Genomic DNA, 16,982 nt, shown 5'->3' on the forward strand with positions numbered 1-16,982 from the left:
ATCCAACAGTCCTACCACCTCAGTAATAATGACCAATGAGCCGTCAAATCACATAGACCCAACAGTAAGTTGGACGAACGAAGCAACCATCACTCTTGAATACGCTTCTCCCTTTAACGCAAGTGCCAGTGAGAGGTCGCGTACACTCTGCCCGGGCATGAATGTGGCACCGATTCTTTGGATCGGCGCTGACCGTTTTGGGCGGGAAGCGCGCGCGGGCGATGGAGGGGCTTTGGGTGGGCCAGGCTGGTCAGGAGCGAGCGTGGCAGCTGTCCTACCTGTCCCGACCGGACGCCCGGAAACGGGAGGATGCACCGACTCTCGCGGCTAAATCGTACACTACACACCATCTCTCTGTAGGAGTAGGTCGATGTGTCGCTCTCTCTAAGACTACCAATAGTGGGAGTAACATAGGTGGTAACATCACACTTATCTAGGCAAAATAGATGATGTGGCATATAATAAATAAAGAAGGAGAGGCATGTGGTAACATATCTAGTTACTGTAGCATCACACATATCAAGAAAAGATGTGTCTACAACGTAATAAATGCAGTGATGCATGACACAATACATATGTTACCACCCACCGTGGAGGTAGTAACATAGACTAGTAACATATGCATGTTACTACTCTAAGTTACTCCCCACTGTGACTTGTCTAACACACACATGCCGAGGTAAAATGAGTCTATATCTCAATTAATGAAGAGTTGCATGTTACCATCCATAAGTAGTAACATAGACTAGTAACATATGCATGTTACTAGACCAAGTTACTCACCACTATGACCAGCCTAGCAATGTAACCAAATGCTCCTTACTTTGCCTTGTTATCTCCCCCAGAAACCCAATGCATGGAGCGCAACTACGCGTTTATGCATGCGAGTTAATACATGGCCCTACATGGTAGCTAAAACGACATCTCTTAGTTGTTGTGATTAATTGTTGCATTTAGAGACAGAAAGGCTTTGATTGGAGGAAGGACCGGTCAAGTTTCTCCTTCTCCTGCAATCTGCATGCACCTCGTTTCGAAAAAAATCTTCTTGCACCTTGGTCCCGCTGCACCTTCTAACATGACTTATTACACCTAGACGGAGGGAGTAGTACGAGATACGGTGGCACACTGACTTAGGTCGAATACAAGTTCCCAAACTTGTGTGCATGTTATAATAAGGATTCACTTAAAATAGTACGTGAGCGAACAGAGGGATCAATTGGACAGTGTTCACGAGCAGTAGCGAGATGTGTGAGGCAACATACACCGCTGGCGCTTTTAATTTTTCTTATTAATTTGTTTGTTCCACCCTCTGACTGGTGGGACCCAACGTACTATGTGGAGAAAAGTAAGGTGACTAAGGCTGCATTATTTCTGTACTACCAACGCTGCTTTAAATCCCAAAAGATCTTACCACCAAAGCCACATGACACGATTATGATTTAAATCCCAATGACTCCCACGCAAAAAAAACACGGCATGCTTGTCACGTGAATGCAGGAATGTATTAAAGGTTATTTTCCTCCCGTTAAACATAACGTGGTGGTGGTGTAGCTGGTTAGCCTATTCGCTCATCAAACTTGAGGTCTCGGTTTTGATAACTACACTTGAGCATAATTTTGTTTTTGTTCGACTTCTTTCTTCCACCCAATGACACGTAGGCCCTGCATGGCCGAGAGAGAAAGTGATCTGGGGCGGTGCCAGGAAGATTCTTTGACTGGTCAAAAAGGATGGATACAGAGCTATACGATCTCGTAGTAACCGTATAATCACCTCATCACGTATATGCTGCAGCCTCGGTGCTTGTTTTCTAGGGTTTGCACTCTTCACACTCTCTCTCAAGTATATATATACATGCTGGAGCCTCAGCGCTTGTAGTTGCTCTCTTCACACTCTCTCACCCTCTCCAGATCTAAACAAGACTTTGTTGGCTTCTCTCTCTCCCCTCACTGCTGGTCAAAGAGCCGGCAGGATCAGTCCACCGGGAAGGGAAGGAGGCTTAACGCTGTCGCCGTCAGCGAGGGAGGGAATCCACTACCGGTGCAGTTGTTCTCTTTCACCCAGCGGCGGCGCGGGTGGGCCTCCGACCCCTTCTTCCTCGCCGCCGTAGATAGTGTGGGCCGAATGGCCTCCGGTCGTCCACCAAACCACACCCCAAGAACCTTAAGGTATAATTTACTTATTCCACATGCATTGCTCTAGTTGCATGTGGGCTTTTTCCGCTTCTGCACTCGAATCTAGGTGTTGGATCAAACCATAAAGTAGTGGGGAAAGTTGTATAGCATGAATCTAGGACAGGGTTCAAAGAGGAAAGGAAGGTGGAAAGTACTAGTACAGACTGGCAATCTAGCACCTACGTTGGTCGAAAAAGGGAAACAATGACAAACGCAGTACACACATCTGTAACAAACTGATCTTTTGTTTTGGGGGACAAGGCTGTAGAGTTTGAGCGGGACTAGATTTGCTGCGCTCACATAGGGAAAGGTGTCTAAAGATAACAAAACTGGGACCAACACAAATATGCTCCTTGGTTGTTTTTGTTCTTTGTTGCAATGGACTATGCATCACCCCTTCATACATCGGTAGATGCACATGGTGCTGGTGCGTCCATTGTCCCGTGCAACTCTTTAGCTATTGTTAATCTAATGCCCTGTTTGGTTAAAAACTCCCTAGTCCATACCTGCTTGGTTCCAGGGACTAAACATGGACTAGTGGTTATTAAATGACATGCTAAAAGACCATGTTACCCCTAGTAATGAACTAATAGAGACAAGCTGCGATGCGGGGCAGGGGTAACTCTTGGAAAAAGTCCCAAAAACACTCTCCCTCGGGGTCTTCTTTCTTTAGTCCCTAAAAGTCCCACCTATTTGGTTTAGATGGGACTGACACGGACTTTTTTTAGTCCCTACACCAAAATGTCCCCGTAAACAAACACCCTCTAATAATGTCGCTGGAAAATTGATGCAATGTCATAGTTAAAAGCAAATTACATGTTTAATGAATTTTATTGTTAATATAATCTCTCTGTTAATACTAATCAATGCCACCATTTGAGAAATGGTACTGTCTTGCTTTCTTTCCCATTTAGATAAGTTCGATGCTTCTTTTTTGTTGGCTTCTGTGTCATCCACCGTTATTGACCACTAGTTGTTTCCTTTGAACCTCTGTGTAAATAGGGTTATCTACTTCACCTGATTGCTATTGTGACCTTTTGTTGCACTGCACAAAACACTTTTGTTTTAAGAGTGTTTTGTGCAGTTCAACCAAAATATCACACCGACAATGTTGTTTGATTGCTTCATCTTAGTGGAACTGCACAAGAGGAGATCTTACTTCCTATCCGTGTTGGCAAATTTGGTTCAGATCTTCTTCTTGTGAGTTGTTTGAATTCCACTCATGATAGGTCAGTACTAGCCTTGTTTCACATGATTGTGCAGTGTGCTTTCATATGTTGTGCTACTTGTACACTAATGTTGCTTGATTTTAGGGAACTGCACAAATGGAGACAAGACTTCCAATCTGTATGTGCACCGTAATATCCCATTGAGGTAAGATAAGGATATTATACAACTGTTGGCCTGTATTTTGCCACTTCCATCTGAAAATTAACGTCGTTTTTAGCGCTATACTTGTGCTCCCTAATTGACATGCCAAATCTTACATTGAAGGCAAAGCTTGTGTGTTATTGAACCAAGTGATGAAGGGGAAGAACAAGCGGAAGAAAAACAAAAATCAACTCTCGGTGTTGTAATGAAGCACTGGAACTGTGATGACACAAGTAATGATATAGTTTTGCATCTTAATTTATTGCTATGGCTGGAACGAGCAATTGTTTTGCCACTGATTTGATGCCACTCTTAATGTAATATGTAATTATCTCTACTTGTGCAATCAGGGATCTTCTTTGAAGATACCATATATTTTAGTGGAACTGCATAAGAAGATGTTGGAAACATTAAACTAATCGAGGAGTATATAGTAAGCATGGCAACCACAGTAGATAACAACAGATGGTTCTGGAGGAGTGCTTGATCTGTATGATGTACACAATAAGCCTCCTAACAAAGGTTGGTACTCGCCCACGGATATCATCCATATGATTGAGCTTTGTCATCTCTATTGGTGTTGTGCTACTATTTAGATACTGTCATGAGAAAGTGGTATTGTCCTTAAGAAGTGCTTCATCTGTGTTGCTTTAAATATTTCCTTTCCTTTTTGAGGAAATAGGGATGCTAGCATTTATTTGTTCTATTGTCCTTGCACAACAGGATCATCCTCCTCTGAAGAAGAATATGGGGTACGTGAAGTGCGTAGTTCCGAATATGCCAGGATAAAGAAGCCAAGCCTCTCTTCTTAGGAAGGGAGCAGTTGAAGGATGGTTACATTATTGCCCACAAGAACAAACTAACTTCAGCTCAGAAGGACTCACGGATCTCCATCTTGTAGCTGTGATGGCCAGTACAATGTTGTTTTACGATTCCTTCCGGTGAGTTCCATTTTTTAAAATGTGTGCTCTGCATGGATCATGTAGGTTGACTGTTTAAACTGTCAATTCACAGTACAATTTTCTTTACACTAATCACTTTTTTGTATTTATGCAAACAGGGGTGCTCAGATTGATTTTGATGGGAAGTGCACAAAATTTTCACGAATACATTGAATATTCTCGGATCATTCATTTCCACCACAAGAAAGGAGGTGCCGATATGTTCAAGGCGTTGCAACATATAAAGGCGAAATCATACAAGCTACGCACAAATTTGGTTGATTTTGGTGGAACTGCACAAAAAGAACAGCTGGTTTATTTAGCACGAGGTGCCATGTCAATGTCTGAACTGATGGCAAACTCTACCCATTCCACAATCGTAGGAATTTGATATTTTGGAATGGGAAAACCTTGTCAAAGTTTGCTCATTGATGTGTGCAAAACAACACGCATTTGACATTTTGGAATGGGACAACCATGTCAAACTTGCTCATTGATGTTAGCAAGAAGACATGCGTTTGATATTTTTGAATGCGACGCCCTTTGCTGTTAGCAGCATCGATCGATTTTTCTTTATTCTTTAGTTGTGAAGTAAATATTGGCTCTGACATGTGAATCGCTGAGATGCATAATCATCGATTGTTTTGAATGTTCTCTATGAATTTTCAGGCCTGTGTGTTGATTGCAATGTACAGGAACGCTAAATTTTGTACTCCCTCTGTTCCTTTTTACTTCGCATATTAGATTTGTTTCAAGTCTATTGATTTTACATTGTGAATGTTGATACTTTTTTCTATAAGATTGGTCAAAGTAGAGATACTTTGACTTCAGACAAAACTTATATGCAGACTAAAAAGGACCAGGGGGAGTAAATGTGAAACTGTTGCAAATGAGGTGATCACCCTGGGAATAATGCTAGTACGTCTTGTTTTGCATGTTCATCCAATGCTAGTGATACAAGAATTCAAACAAATCAAACTAAATTCATCCATACACTACCGGATCTCATATAAACATGTCGGATTGCATTACATTTCATACATTCTTCAACTAAAAAGGGGTGCGCTGAAGGTATAATTAATTAACCGTAGCACCCGTGTCCGACTGAGCCGAATAGAAGCTTCTTCTCCAGCGGACTGAGCTTCAGTGACATAACAGCAGGTGCAGTTGCGTCACTTACATGTGGGCCAGATGCCTCTTGGGCCCACATGCCAGTGACCCAACTGCACCTGCAGTTAAGTAACTAAAGCAGCATCCTTCTCCAACATAGCTCTCTGACTCCACGTCGCCGCCAAGAAGCTAATTGGCCGTCAATGGTAAACCCGCCTAGCTTGGCTTCAATCGGAGGGTAGCAGCGGTGGCCTTACTTGGACTCGAGCGGCGGCGACCTACCGTGTTCTACTCTTCCTCGTTTTCTACATGGCGCGGCCTTGTTGGCAGCGGGGCGGGGACTCGACGGAGCCGGCGATGTCCTCTGTCTCGTTGCCGGCGGGGCGGAGCCTCGATGGAGCGGGGGAAATCCTCCCCCTCATTGCCGGAAGGGTGGGGCCTCGGCTGAGCCGCCGATGTCCTCTGCCTCGTTGTTGGCTGGGCGGGGCCTCGGCGGAGCCGGCGGTGTCCTCTGCCTCGTTGTCGGCGCCACGGGGCCTCGGCGGAGTACGGCCTCCGCCTCGGTGCCGGCGGGGCGGGGCTTCGGTGGAGCCGGCGGTGTCCTCTGCCTCGTTGTTGGCGCCGCAGGGCCTCGGCGGAGTAGGGCCTCGTCGACGCCAGTGAAGCGGGGACTCGTCAGAACCTGCATTGTCCTCTGCCTCATCATCGGTCTCGCCAAACAGCGCCTCGCCCGCTTCATTACCCTCTTTGTAGGCGGCTGCAGCCTCCGCCACCCGCATGCGATACCGCCAGCGCTCGAGGCGTCCCTCACGGACGGAGCGGTACGAGTCGAGCAGCGCTTCCTGCTCTGCCCGCTCCATGGCAATCTGCTCCTCCGCCTGTAGGTGCTCCTGGAGGAGATCGTGGTTGTAGGGGGCGTCGGTCTGCCCCTCCCGGAACTGCTCCTCATACTTCTGCCTCACCGTGTCCATGTATTGGGCACGGGCCTCGCCGAGCTAAGCCACGACAATCATACGATGGACGTAGCTTCCGATCAGGAGTCGGCACCACTGTCCAAGCCGGTTCATGTCGTGTTCACCATAGAGCAGGTGCGGACCACTTCGACGCCCTAATGGCGGAAGAGCTACCAGTGCAGGAGCACCTGTGCTGCAACCTCCGTCTCCTCAACGAGCACCGGTGAACAAGCGAACGACAATGCCATCGCGGATATGTGGTCCTATGATCCTGGCTTCTCGAATGAGCAGCGGGTGCTGTATCAGACCATCCGTAGGGCCTGCGAGGCCCTCTCCGTCGTCCTTCGAGTTGTTGCGCGCGCCGTGGCACCACCATCTCGCATTGTTAACATGTTCAACGACATGAGGAATGAGGAGATGACTTTACTTGGAGAGGATGATGGTGGGGACCCACCAGGGCCATAGCCGCACATACGCAAGTGCCTCCTTATTATATACAACTGTAATATTTTTTGTTTCCTCCTAGTTTCCTGACATCACGGTCCCACACCATTGTCAACCTATGTAGTCAATAAATGAGAGAATTGCACAAGGAGCGGCCGATAGCTGGGACCAAGCAGCTCGAGCAGTATTTGTCTTCTTGAGCGATGTTTTCGTTGTTGTTCAGAGGAGAGCAGGGTATTAACTAGGCGGGCTGTGGCCCGTCTAGCCCAAGCCAGATATCCAGGCCAGATATTAATTTTTTCAAGCTAAAAATGACTAGCCCAGCTATACTTTTTTTTGAGGAATACCTAGGCAAGGACAACTTGTTATTCTCCGCCCCGATGGGCCGCAAATCTTTCCTAGGAGGGATGCATTAGGCTTAACAAGAAAATGGGCTTTAAGAAATAACAAATGGGATGTAATTATAAAAACTGGGCAGTAACTATAAAAAATGCACCAAACACGTAATTACTTTATAAAATATTATTTCTGGATTTTGAAAATTTTAATTTCATTAATTGTTGCACGCGCAATGTTTCGTTCGATTTTTACGTAATACAAATTTATCTTGAAATTGTATTTAATCTCACTAGAAATTTCAGGATAAAAATATTTCGGATCCCATCAAAATGTGGGAAATTTTATTGAATTCTGGTTTGAACGGTTTGTTGAAATTATTAACTGTTGTCCTACCTAGAAAATGGGTTGTACTTTTAACAAACTGTAAATGGTCTGTAGTAAATTCCATTAGAATTAAAAAATGGGTTGTACATTCTTACAAATCTCAAATGGGCTATAAGTTCTCTGCCACGCACTTGTGGGTCTACTAAGTTGACGCGTCCCCTAAAAAATATTTAACGCGTATACAAGGCTTTGTCAACTTATAGTCAACACACGGTTCTAGCAGAAGTGGCCCTTGGATGTCCATCCAATGGATGTCGTGCTTCTTCTTCAATCTCGGATATTCTAGCTTCACCCGCCCAAAAAATGATTCCTCTGCCTGACATCTGGGTGCACCGTTTCGGAAGCTGGCCTATGGGCCTACTAAGTTGACGCGTACCAAGGTCTTTGTCAAATTAGTCAATATAAACGATTCTAGCTGCAGTTACCGTACGATGTCCATCCAACGGCCGTCGTGCATCTTCAACCTCTGGTCTTCTTGCTCCAGCCACACAAAGCAGCGCCGGTCATGCCGCCTGCTCCTGCCTCTCGTGGCCGGTTGTGCTGCCGTGGAGGCCTCACCGCCCCCTACTACTCCCACCGCTGGCCATTCCATCCCTCCACTCACGCACACCCCTTGTTATTATGCGGCGATAGCAACCTCACACCGCAGCCGAACCAGTGAACCCTAGTACTCCTCTCTGCGTGGGCATCCACTATTGCGTCTTCCCCGGCTCTGCGTCATCCCCTTCCTAGGCCTCGCCGTTGTCCACCACCTTGGTGCTCTCGGCGCGACGTGGTTAATGTGGTCAACGACCGACTTCCATCGGAAGAGTACTGTACGTGGAGAGGCTGACAGCTGGGTCCACATGTTGGGGAACGTAGTAATTTCAAAAAAATTCCTACGCACACGCAAGATCATGGTGATGCATAGCAACAAGAGGGGCACGTCGTCCACGTACCCTTGTAGACCTTAAGCGGAAGTGTTATGACAACGCGGTTGATGGAGTCGTACGTCTTCACGATCGACCGATCCTTAGTACCAAACGTATGACACCTCCCCGTTCAGCACATGTTCAGCTCGGTGACGTCCCGCGAACTCACGATCCAGTAGAGCTCGAGGGAGAGTTTCGTCAGCACAACGGCGTGGTGACGATGTTGATGAAGCCACCGTCGTATGGCTTCGCCTAAGCACCGCTACGGTATGACCGAGGTGGATTATGGTGGAGGGGGGCACCGCACACGGCTGGGAGAGATCAATGATCTACTTGTGTGTCTATGGGGTGCCCCCTGGCCACGTATATAAAGGAGTGGAGGAGGGGGAGGGCCAACCTCTATGGCATGCCCTGGGGAGTCCTACTCCCACCGGGAGTAGGATTCCCCCCTTCCATGTAGTAGGAGTAGGAGAGAAAGAAAAGGAAAAGAGAAGAGAAGGAAGGAGGGGGCACCGCCCCTCCCCCTAGTCAAATTCGGACTAGGCCTTGCAGGGGCGCGCAGCCTCCTCTCTCTCTTTCCACTAAAGCCCAATAAGGCCCACATACTCCCCAGCGAATTCCCGTAACTCTCCGGTACTCCGAAAAATACCCGAATCACTCAGAACCTTTCCGATGTCCCAATATAGTCGTCCAATATATCCATCTTTACATCTCGACCATTTCGAGACTCCCGTCATGTCCTCGATCTCAGACGGGACTCCGAACTACCTTGGTGTGTTTGTTGTGGTCTACTTCGATGATATCCTTGTTTTTAGCAAGTCTCTCAAAGAGCATGTCACCCATGTCCGAATCATTTTACAAACTCTTCGAAAAGAGCACCTCTATGCTAATATGTAGAAATGCCTTTTTGGCGTTGAAAAGCTTGTTTTCTTGGGTTTTGTTGTGTCCTCTAAGGGTGTTCATGTTGATGAGTCCAAGATCAATGCTACTAAGACTTGGCCGCAACCAACCAACTTGCTTCAAGTGCTTAGTGTTCTTGGCCTTGTGGGTTTCTATCGTTGCTTTGTGGAAGATTTTAGCACCATTGCTTCGCCTTTGCATGCTTTGAGCAAGAAGAATGTGCCTTTTGTTTGGGGGCCATGCCAAGATACCTCTTTCAATGAGCTTAAGAATTTGCTTACTCATGCTCCCGTGCTTGCATTACCCAACTTTGACAAACCTTTTGATATTCATTGCGATGCTAGTGGTAATGGCATAGGAGGCGTGTTAACGCAAGAGAAGCGCCCCATAGCTTACTTTAGTGAGAAACATTCCAGAGCGCAACTCAATTACCCCATCTATGACAAAGAGCTATATGCCTTAGTCCTCGTTTTGCATGAATGGGAACACTATCTTCGACCTCATGAATTTATCATTTATACCAATCACGAAACGCTCAAGTACCTTAAGGGCCAAACCAAGTTGAACAAGCGTCATGCTAAATGGAGTGAATTTCTTGAATCTTTTCCTTATGTAATCAAGTACATTAAAGGTAAGGAAAACATTGTGGCGGATGCCCTTTCCCGCATATGCATGCTTGTTACTCAACTTGAATTGGATGTCATTGGTTTTGAGCATATAAAAGACTTGTATGAGCATGATCCTACTTTTGCTTCTCCTTATGCCAAGTGTTTGACGCACACCTCTTGGGAACGCTATTACATCAAAGATGGATATCTTATGAGAGCTAACAAGCTTTGCATCCCCGAGTCTTCTCTTCGTTTGTTGCTTTTGCAGGAATCTCATGGAGGAGGCTTAATGGGACATTTTGGACGTGACAAGACTTTCGCCACGCTCTCCAAGAACTAGTTTTGGCCCAACATGTTTCGCGATGTCAACCGCTTCACCAACTGATGCTCTACATGTCACAAAGCTAAGTCCAAAGCTCCTTATCAACCATGGGAAGACATTAGCATGAATTTTGTACTTGGATTGCCTAGGACTAGAAATGGAAAGGATTCAGTATTTGTCGTTGTGGGCCGTTTCTCTAAGATGGCACATTTTATTCCTTGCAACAAGATAGAAGATGCTTCACATGTTTCTAATCACTTTTGTAGGGAGATATTGCGTCTACATGGAGTGCCAAATACGATTGTCTCAAACCGCGACGTCAAGTTCCTTAGCTACTTTTGGAAGACCCTATGCGCCAAGCTCGGAATCAAGCTACTCTTCTCCATGCCGTATCATCCACAAACTGACGGCCAAACGGAAGTTACCAACCGCACACTCTCCGCTCTACTTCGAGTACTCATCAAGAAGAACATCAAGGAGTGGGAGGAGTGCCTACCTATCACCGAGTTTGCCTACAACCGAGCAAGACACTCAACAACCAGCAACTCCCCCTTCGAGGTCGTCTACAGATTCAACCCATTGTCACCATTGGACATTCTTCCTCTAGGACTCCAAGAGAGCATCAATTTGGATGCAAGTATATGAGTGACACATCTCAAGAAGGTGCATGAAGATTCTAGAAACACCATCAAGCGCCAAGTTCAACGCCTCGCGACCAAGCTCAACTTCAACAAGTAACCTATGGTATTCAACACCGGTGATCTCGTGTGGCTACACCTTCGCAAGGACCGCTTTCCCCAAGAACACAAGTCCAAACTTCGACCACGAGCGGATGGACCCTTCAAGGTGCTCGCACGCTACAACGACAATGCTTAGAAGATCGACCTCCCGCGCGACAAGTACAATGTGAGCAATATCTTCAATGTCAAGGACCTATCGCCCTTCCATGGTGATGAGGAATTTGATCCGAGGACGGATCTTCCCCACAGGAGGGGAGATGATGTGGAGAATCCCAAGGTCATCCCCATGGACCTACCATCATCTCACCAAGTGCCTAGCGGACCCATGACACGAGCACGTGCAAGAGCTCTTGAAACTGAGGTAACATCTCTCCTCTCACATTTCCACCTTGATGCACATGAGACATGGCTACTACCTCATATGGACACATTGTGCATACTCAGGTATCATGTAGAAGCTAAGGAGCAAGGATAAGAGGAAGAGGAAGATGGATGAGAAGATGCGGAAGAAGGAGGGCTGCAGGAGAAGTCCCAGCCATCGAATGACTGATCGGGACCAGACGTCTGGCGCCTAATGCTCCAGTCGAACCCCAGCGAGCGGACGTCCGGCCCAGACTAGACGACCGGTGTCCCTGCACCCGAGCCAAACGACTGGACATCCGACGCCACCGGACGACCGGCCCAGACCGGAAATCCGCAACTTCCACATCCGAGCCAGAACCAGCGGACGACCGGCTACTTCTAGACGTCCGGACGCCTGTGAGCCACCAGACGACTGGCCCCCAGCGGACGTCCGGTACCTGGCTATGTCCAGTTTCGGGCCCGAAGCCCATGTACCCCCTCCTTTCGCCCCCCATTTGCACTAAGACTATAAATAGACCTCCTATTCATCCTAGCTAGGGTTAGCATTGGTTTAGCTCATTTCAAAGATAGAGCGTTGCTCATCCACATTGGATATACTCCACGAGAGAGACCGCGGCCCCTCTTCGGAGAAGATCCCTTTGGATTCAAGGCCTCCTTGCGGAGAAGAACATCAAGACCTTCTCACAGAGAAGACCGGTTACCTCTTGTATCGTCCGTTGTTGACTTTGGATCTTATATCTCCCTTTGTGTTCATGGATCTAGCGCATGTGTGATCATACTTGTTGGTTTGAGTGTTCTCTTGTGTTCCCCTTGTGATTTTCCCCTCGTTTCCCTCCTCGTGTTCTTCGTTTTCATCGCGGGATCCGCTCCTTTCGTCAAAGATCGGCCGATTAGGGTTCCTACCCTACATCATAGCCACACCCCTAAGATAGATAGGGAAGCGACGGGGTGTGACGGACTCGCCTACGCATGCGGCACCGCAGCACGCCGCATCGCCGCCTGCTCCGGCTCGTTCCAGGCTCGGCCTCGCAGGGGTGTGGGGAGGGGGGTCACGACCCACCCTCCCCACCCCCCCTGCTTGGCCTCGTGCTAACGCATGCAGTGCCCTTGGTTGACAGGCGCAGTGCGGACATTTCTATTTTTCCAACAATAGGACGCACGCAACCCCAGAGCCCCACCCCTAAGATAGACAGGGAGGCGACAGGGTGTGACGGACTCCCCTACGCATGCGGCACCGCAGCACGCCATGTCGCCGCCTGCTCCGGCTCGTTCCAGGCTCGGCCTAGCAGGGGGTGGGGAGGGGGGTCACGACCCCCCCTCCCCACCCCGCTGCTCGGCCTCGCACTAACGCACACACTGCGCTTGGTTGACAGGCGCAGTGCGGACATTTATGTTTATCCAACAATAGGAGGCATGCAACGCTAGAGCCATACCCCTAAGATAGCAGGGAGGCGACAGGGTGTGACGAACTCGCCTACGCATGCGGCGCTGTGGCACACCGTGTCGCCGCCTGCTACGGCTCGTTCCACGCTCGGCCTTGCAAGGGGTGGGGAGGGGGTAATGCCCCCCCCCACCCCCTGCTCGGCCTCGCGCTAACGCATGCAATGCGCTTGGATGACAGGCACAGTGCGGACATTTATGTTTGTCCAATAATAGGACACACGCAACCCCAGAGCCACACCCCTAAGATAGACAGGGAGGCGACGGGGTGTGACGGACTCGCCTAGGCATGCGGCGCCATGGCATGCCGCGTCGCCGCCTGCTCCGGCTCGTTCCAGGCTCGGCCTCGCAGGGGGGTGGGGAGGGAGGTCACGACCCCCCTCCCACCCCCATGCTTGGCCTCGCGCTAACGCACGCAATGTGCTAAGTACACGGAATACAGGAGCAATATAAATCTATAGACAACTAAAAATATGGGCCCCCCACCTTACCGTACAAACAATAAAAAAACCAACTGCGGGACGTAGGTTTAGGCACAGCAGTGCATTTGGTTAGGCAAAGCAGTGCAGTATCATAAAGCAATGCAGTTTCGGGATACACACATGAATAAAGGGTCTGCGGCAAGTGCGGCAAAAAAATACAGGCGCAACACAAACTAGTAGACAAATGCAATGCTTTTGTTGGACGAAGAAGTTCGGCATCACATGCAATGCAGTTTATGGGACACATACGATACATATAAGCGTGACAAATGCCAGTTCACACAGAACATGGTCGTCAACAAAATAAAAATATACACATATATATACTGTATGAGTTATTTATATAAAATACACATACACATACAAATTCATCCATATACGCTGCTGCAAAAAGCATACAAAAACACAACAACAGAAAAATAGTCTTTTCATACATTATCTACCTTAGACAGCACACAGTACACAACACGAACCCTAGTTCTTGTCCATACACATGCTTTTGTCCAGTAGAAACAATGCCAAATGACTGTTACTGCGTCTGCTACTACGTCTGCGATTACGACAGGGAAGTAAGCCCGAGGTCCGCAATCAGATCTCGTAGCTGAAGCGGCATGTCTTCATAATACAACATGTTCATAGGATTGAACAGTAGCTAGAACATGTACTCCGCCTTCCAATCTTCAATAGCGGGCTGAAAGACAATAAAAAATGTAGACCAGTGATTAAGAAAAAGGTTGTCATAAAGAACAAAAAGTGAAAAAGTAAAATAATAAAAAAAGTAACAAGAAAAATAAGAAAACAGAGAAGGTGTTACGTCGGATTTGATAATTTTCTCAACCAGACGTTGGTCGTCATACAACTACGTCAACCTCAGAACATAGATTCCACACTCGTTTGCTCCCAGCACTGGCACAACCGGGTAAGAGGGCTTCTCTGCCAATTTAACTGAGTCAGGGTGGTTCTTAGATTTATACATTTTTCACCATAAATCGCCTTTAGCAGCTGAGTCATCCTCCTCATCTGGCAAAAAAAGGAAACACAAAGTAAAAATAACACACATCACAGATCAAATTACTATTCAGACGAACAAAAAAATACAAAGTTGTTCTCAACGTCTAGACAGTCCCTCTTTTAAATGCATGTGAGGTCATTTCCTTTTATCTCCTTTTTTACAACGATTATGGGGTGTGTGAGAAAATGCAGTTCTGTCACGCATATGTTGCAGTCCACTACATAAACAAGTGTGGTTCCATGTGTGCTAACATTGCATGTGCAGTTTATAAGAAAATGCAGTAGGAGAAACACAAAAAAGCTTTGCACTTGGTAAGAAAAAATGACATACCACTTCAGTACAATCTGCGTGGTAGTCAGTCCTGCGCCACTTTGTCGTGACATCAGGATGACCAGTGTACTTCCTAGTGTCATGGATATCAAATGTCTGGCGGTGCTGGTTCATTGTGTATAAGGAATAATGACCATCCTTGGAGCGCGGCATCCTAATCTGTTCACATCAGAAAAAAAAAAATGAAATGAAAAGTTCTTTGGACATGTAGCACTAGGACCACTTTTCCAAAAATAACTATAAAAAAGAAATGCAACAAACCAGAAAATAAATGACGAAAAACAATGGACTTACAAGTTTTGTGTCCAATAGGTTTACGTCGTCGCTCACAAAAACCTTAAACTGCTTAACTACATCTTCTAAAACAAACGGGCTATGCACAACTGGCAACACATGGTTTCCTTCATCATCTCTCTTCACAAAGGCTTCCATTTGAAGAACATACTGCACTGAAAAAAGAACAAAAAAGGACATGAAAAAAGAATAAACCATGCATGCAGGCATGGACATGAAAAAAACCAGTACAACAAAAAAATGATGTATCCCAACAATTCGTATACTCCTACGCAAATGCGTCTAGCTGTTTTGGACTCTATCCCAACAAGCCACGTTCCAAATAACGTATTGACAGAATTTGGAGGAGTAATGTTAAAGGAAATGTGCATCGTCTTCCACAAAACTTTGGCCAACAGGCAATCAAAGAAAAGGTGTTTGATGGTTTCATCCCGATCACAAAAACTACACCTAGTAGATCCTATCCAGTTGCACTTTACCAAGTTATCCTTTGTTAATATGACTTGTTTATGTACAAACCACATAAACACTTTAATTTTCAAAGGAACTTTTACTTTACAAACATATTGGGAACTAGGAATGGGCTAGAGTTGATGACATCGATATACATCGATTTAACAGTGAACTCTCCAGACCTAGTGAGCTTCCAACACAACTGATCGGGCTGATGAGACAGCTGAACCTCCATCAGTCTACTCACCAGATGAAGCCACGCTTCCCATCGATTGCCAACTAGCATCCTCCTAAATTGAATATTAAGGGGGATGGCCTGCATAATCGTTGCCACAAGAGCATCACGTCATTGAACAATACTATACATGGACGGATAGTGAAGCACCAGTGGCGTTTCACCAAGCCAAGTATCCTCCCAAAAGCGCATGGTCTGCCATTACCGACTATAAAATTTGTCCTATTAAAGAAGGCTGCTTTGACTCTCATAAGCCCCTTCCAAAAAGGTGAGTCAATCGGTCTCACTGTCACCTGGGACAAAGTTTTGGACTGCAGATACTTACTATGGAGAATCTGCGCCCACGTGGCTTCAGTCTCAGCTGATAGCTTATACAACCACTTACTGAGAAGACATATGTTCTTAACTTCGATATTCTCAATGCCAAGGCCCCCCCTGGTCCTTTGGTCGACAGATGATATCCCATTTGGCGAGTCTGTACTTTATCTTTAGTTCATCACTCTGCCAGAAGAATCAGGATCGATAGAAGTCCAGCCTTTTCCTAGCACCAACTGGGACTTCGAAGACGGACAGGAGACACATAGGCATACTCATGAGCACTGAATTAATAGAATCAATCGGCCACTGTATGACATGAGTTTGCCCTTCCAGCAACTCAGTTTCTTCTCAAACCGATCCTCGATAGACTTCCATTCTCTGTTTGTCAGCTTGCGATGGTGAATGGGTATACCTAAGTACGTTAAAGGTAATGTCCCCAATTCGCATCCAAACAATTGCCTATAAGCCTCTTGTTCCTCATTGGCTCTACCAAAACAAAACAACTCGCTTTTATGAAAGTTAATCTTCAATCCGGTCAATTGTTCAAATGAGCATAACACCAGCTTCATATTTCTCGCTTTTGCCAAGTCGTGCTCCATAAAGATGATCGTATCATCAGCGTACTGCAGGATGGATACACCTCCATCAACTAGACGGGGCACCAAGCCACCCACCTGACTAGCCTCCTTTGCCCTACCTATCAAAATTGCCAACATATCAACCACAATGTTGAACAAAATAGGATACATTGGATCACCTTGTCTCAGGCCCTTGTGTGTCTGGAAATAATGACCTATGTCATCATTCACTTTAATTCCAACACTCCCTTTTTGCGTGAAAGATTGTACCTGGCGTCGCCAA

Source organism: Triticum dicoccoides, chromosome 7A (genome assembly GCF_002162155.2).
Source record: "Triticum dicoccoides isolate Atlit2015 ecotype Zavitan chromosome 7A, WEW_v2.0, whole genome shotgun sequence".
In the NCBI taxonomy this organism is placed as follows: domain Eukaryota; kingdom Viridiplantae; phylum Streptophyta; class Magnoliopsida; order Poales; family Poaceae; genus Triticum; species Triticum dicoccoides.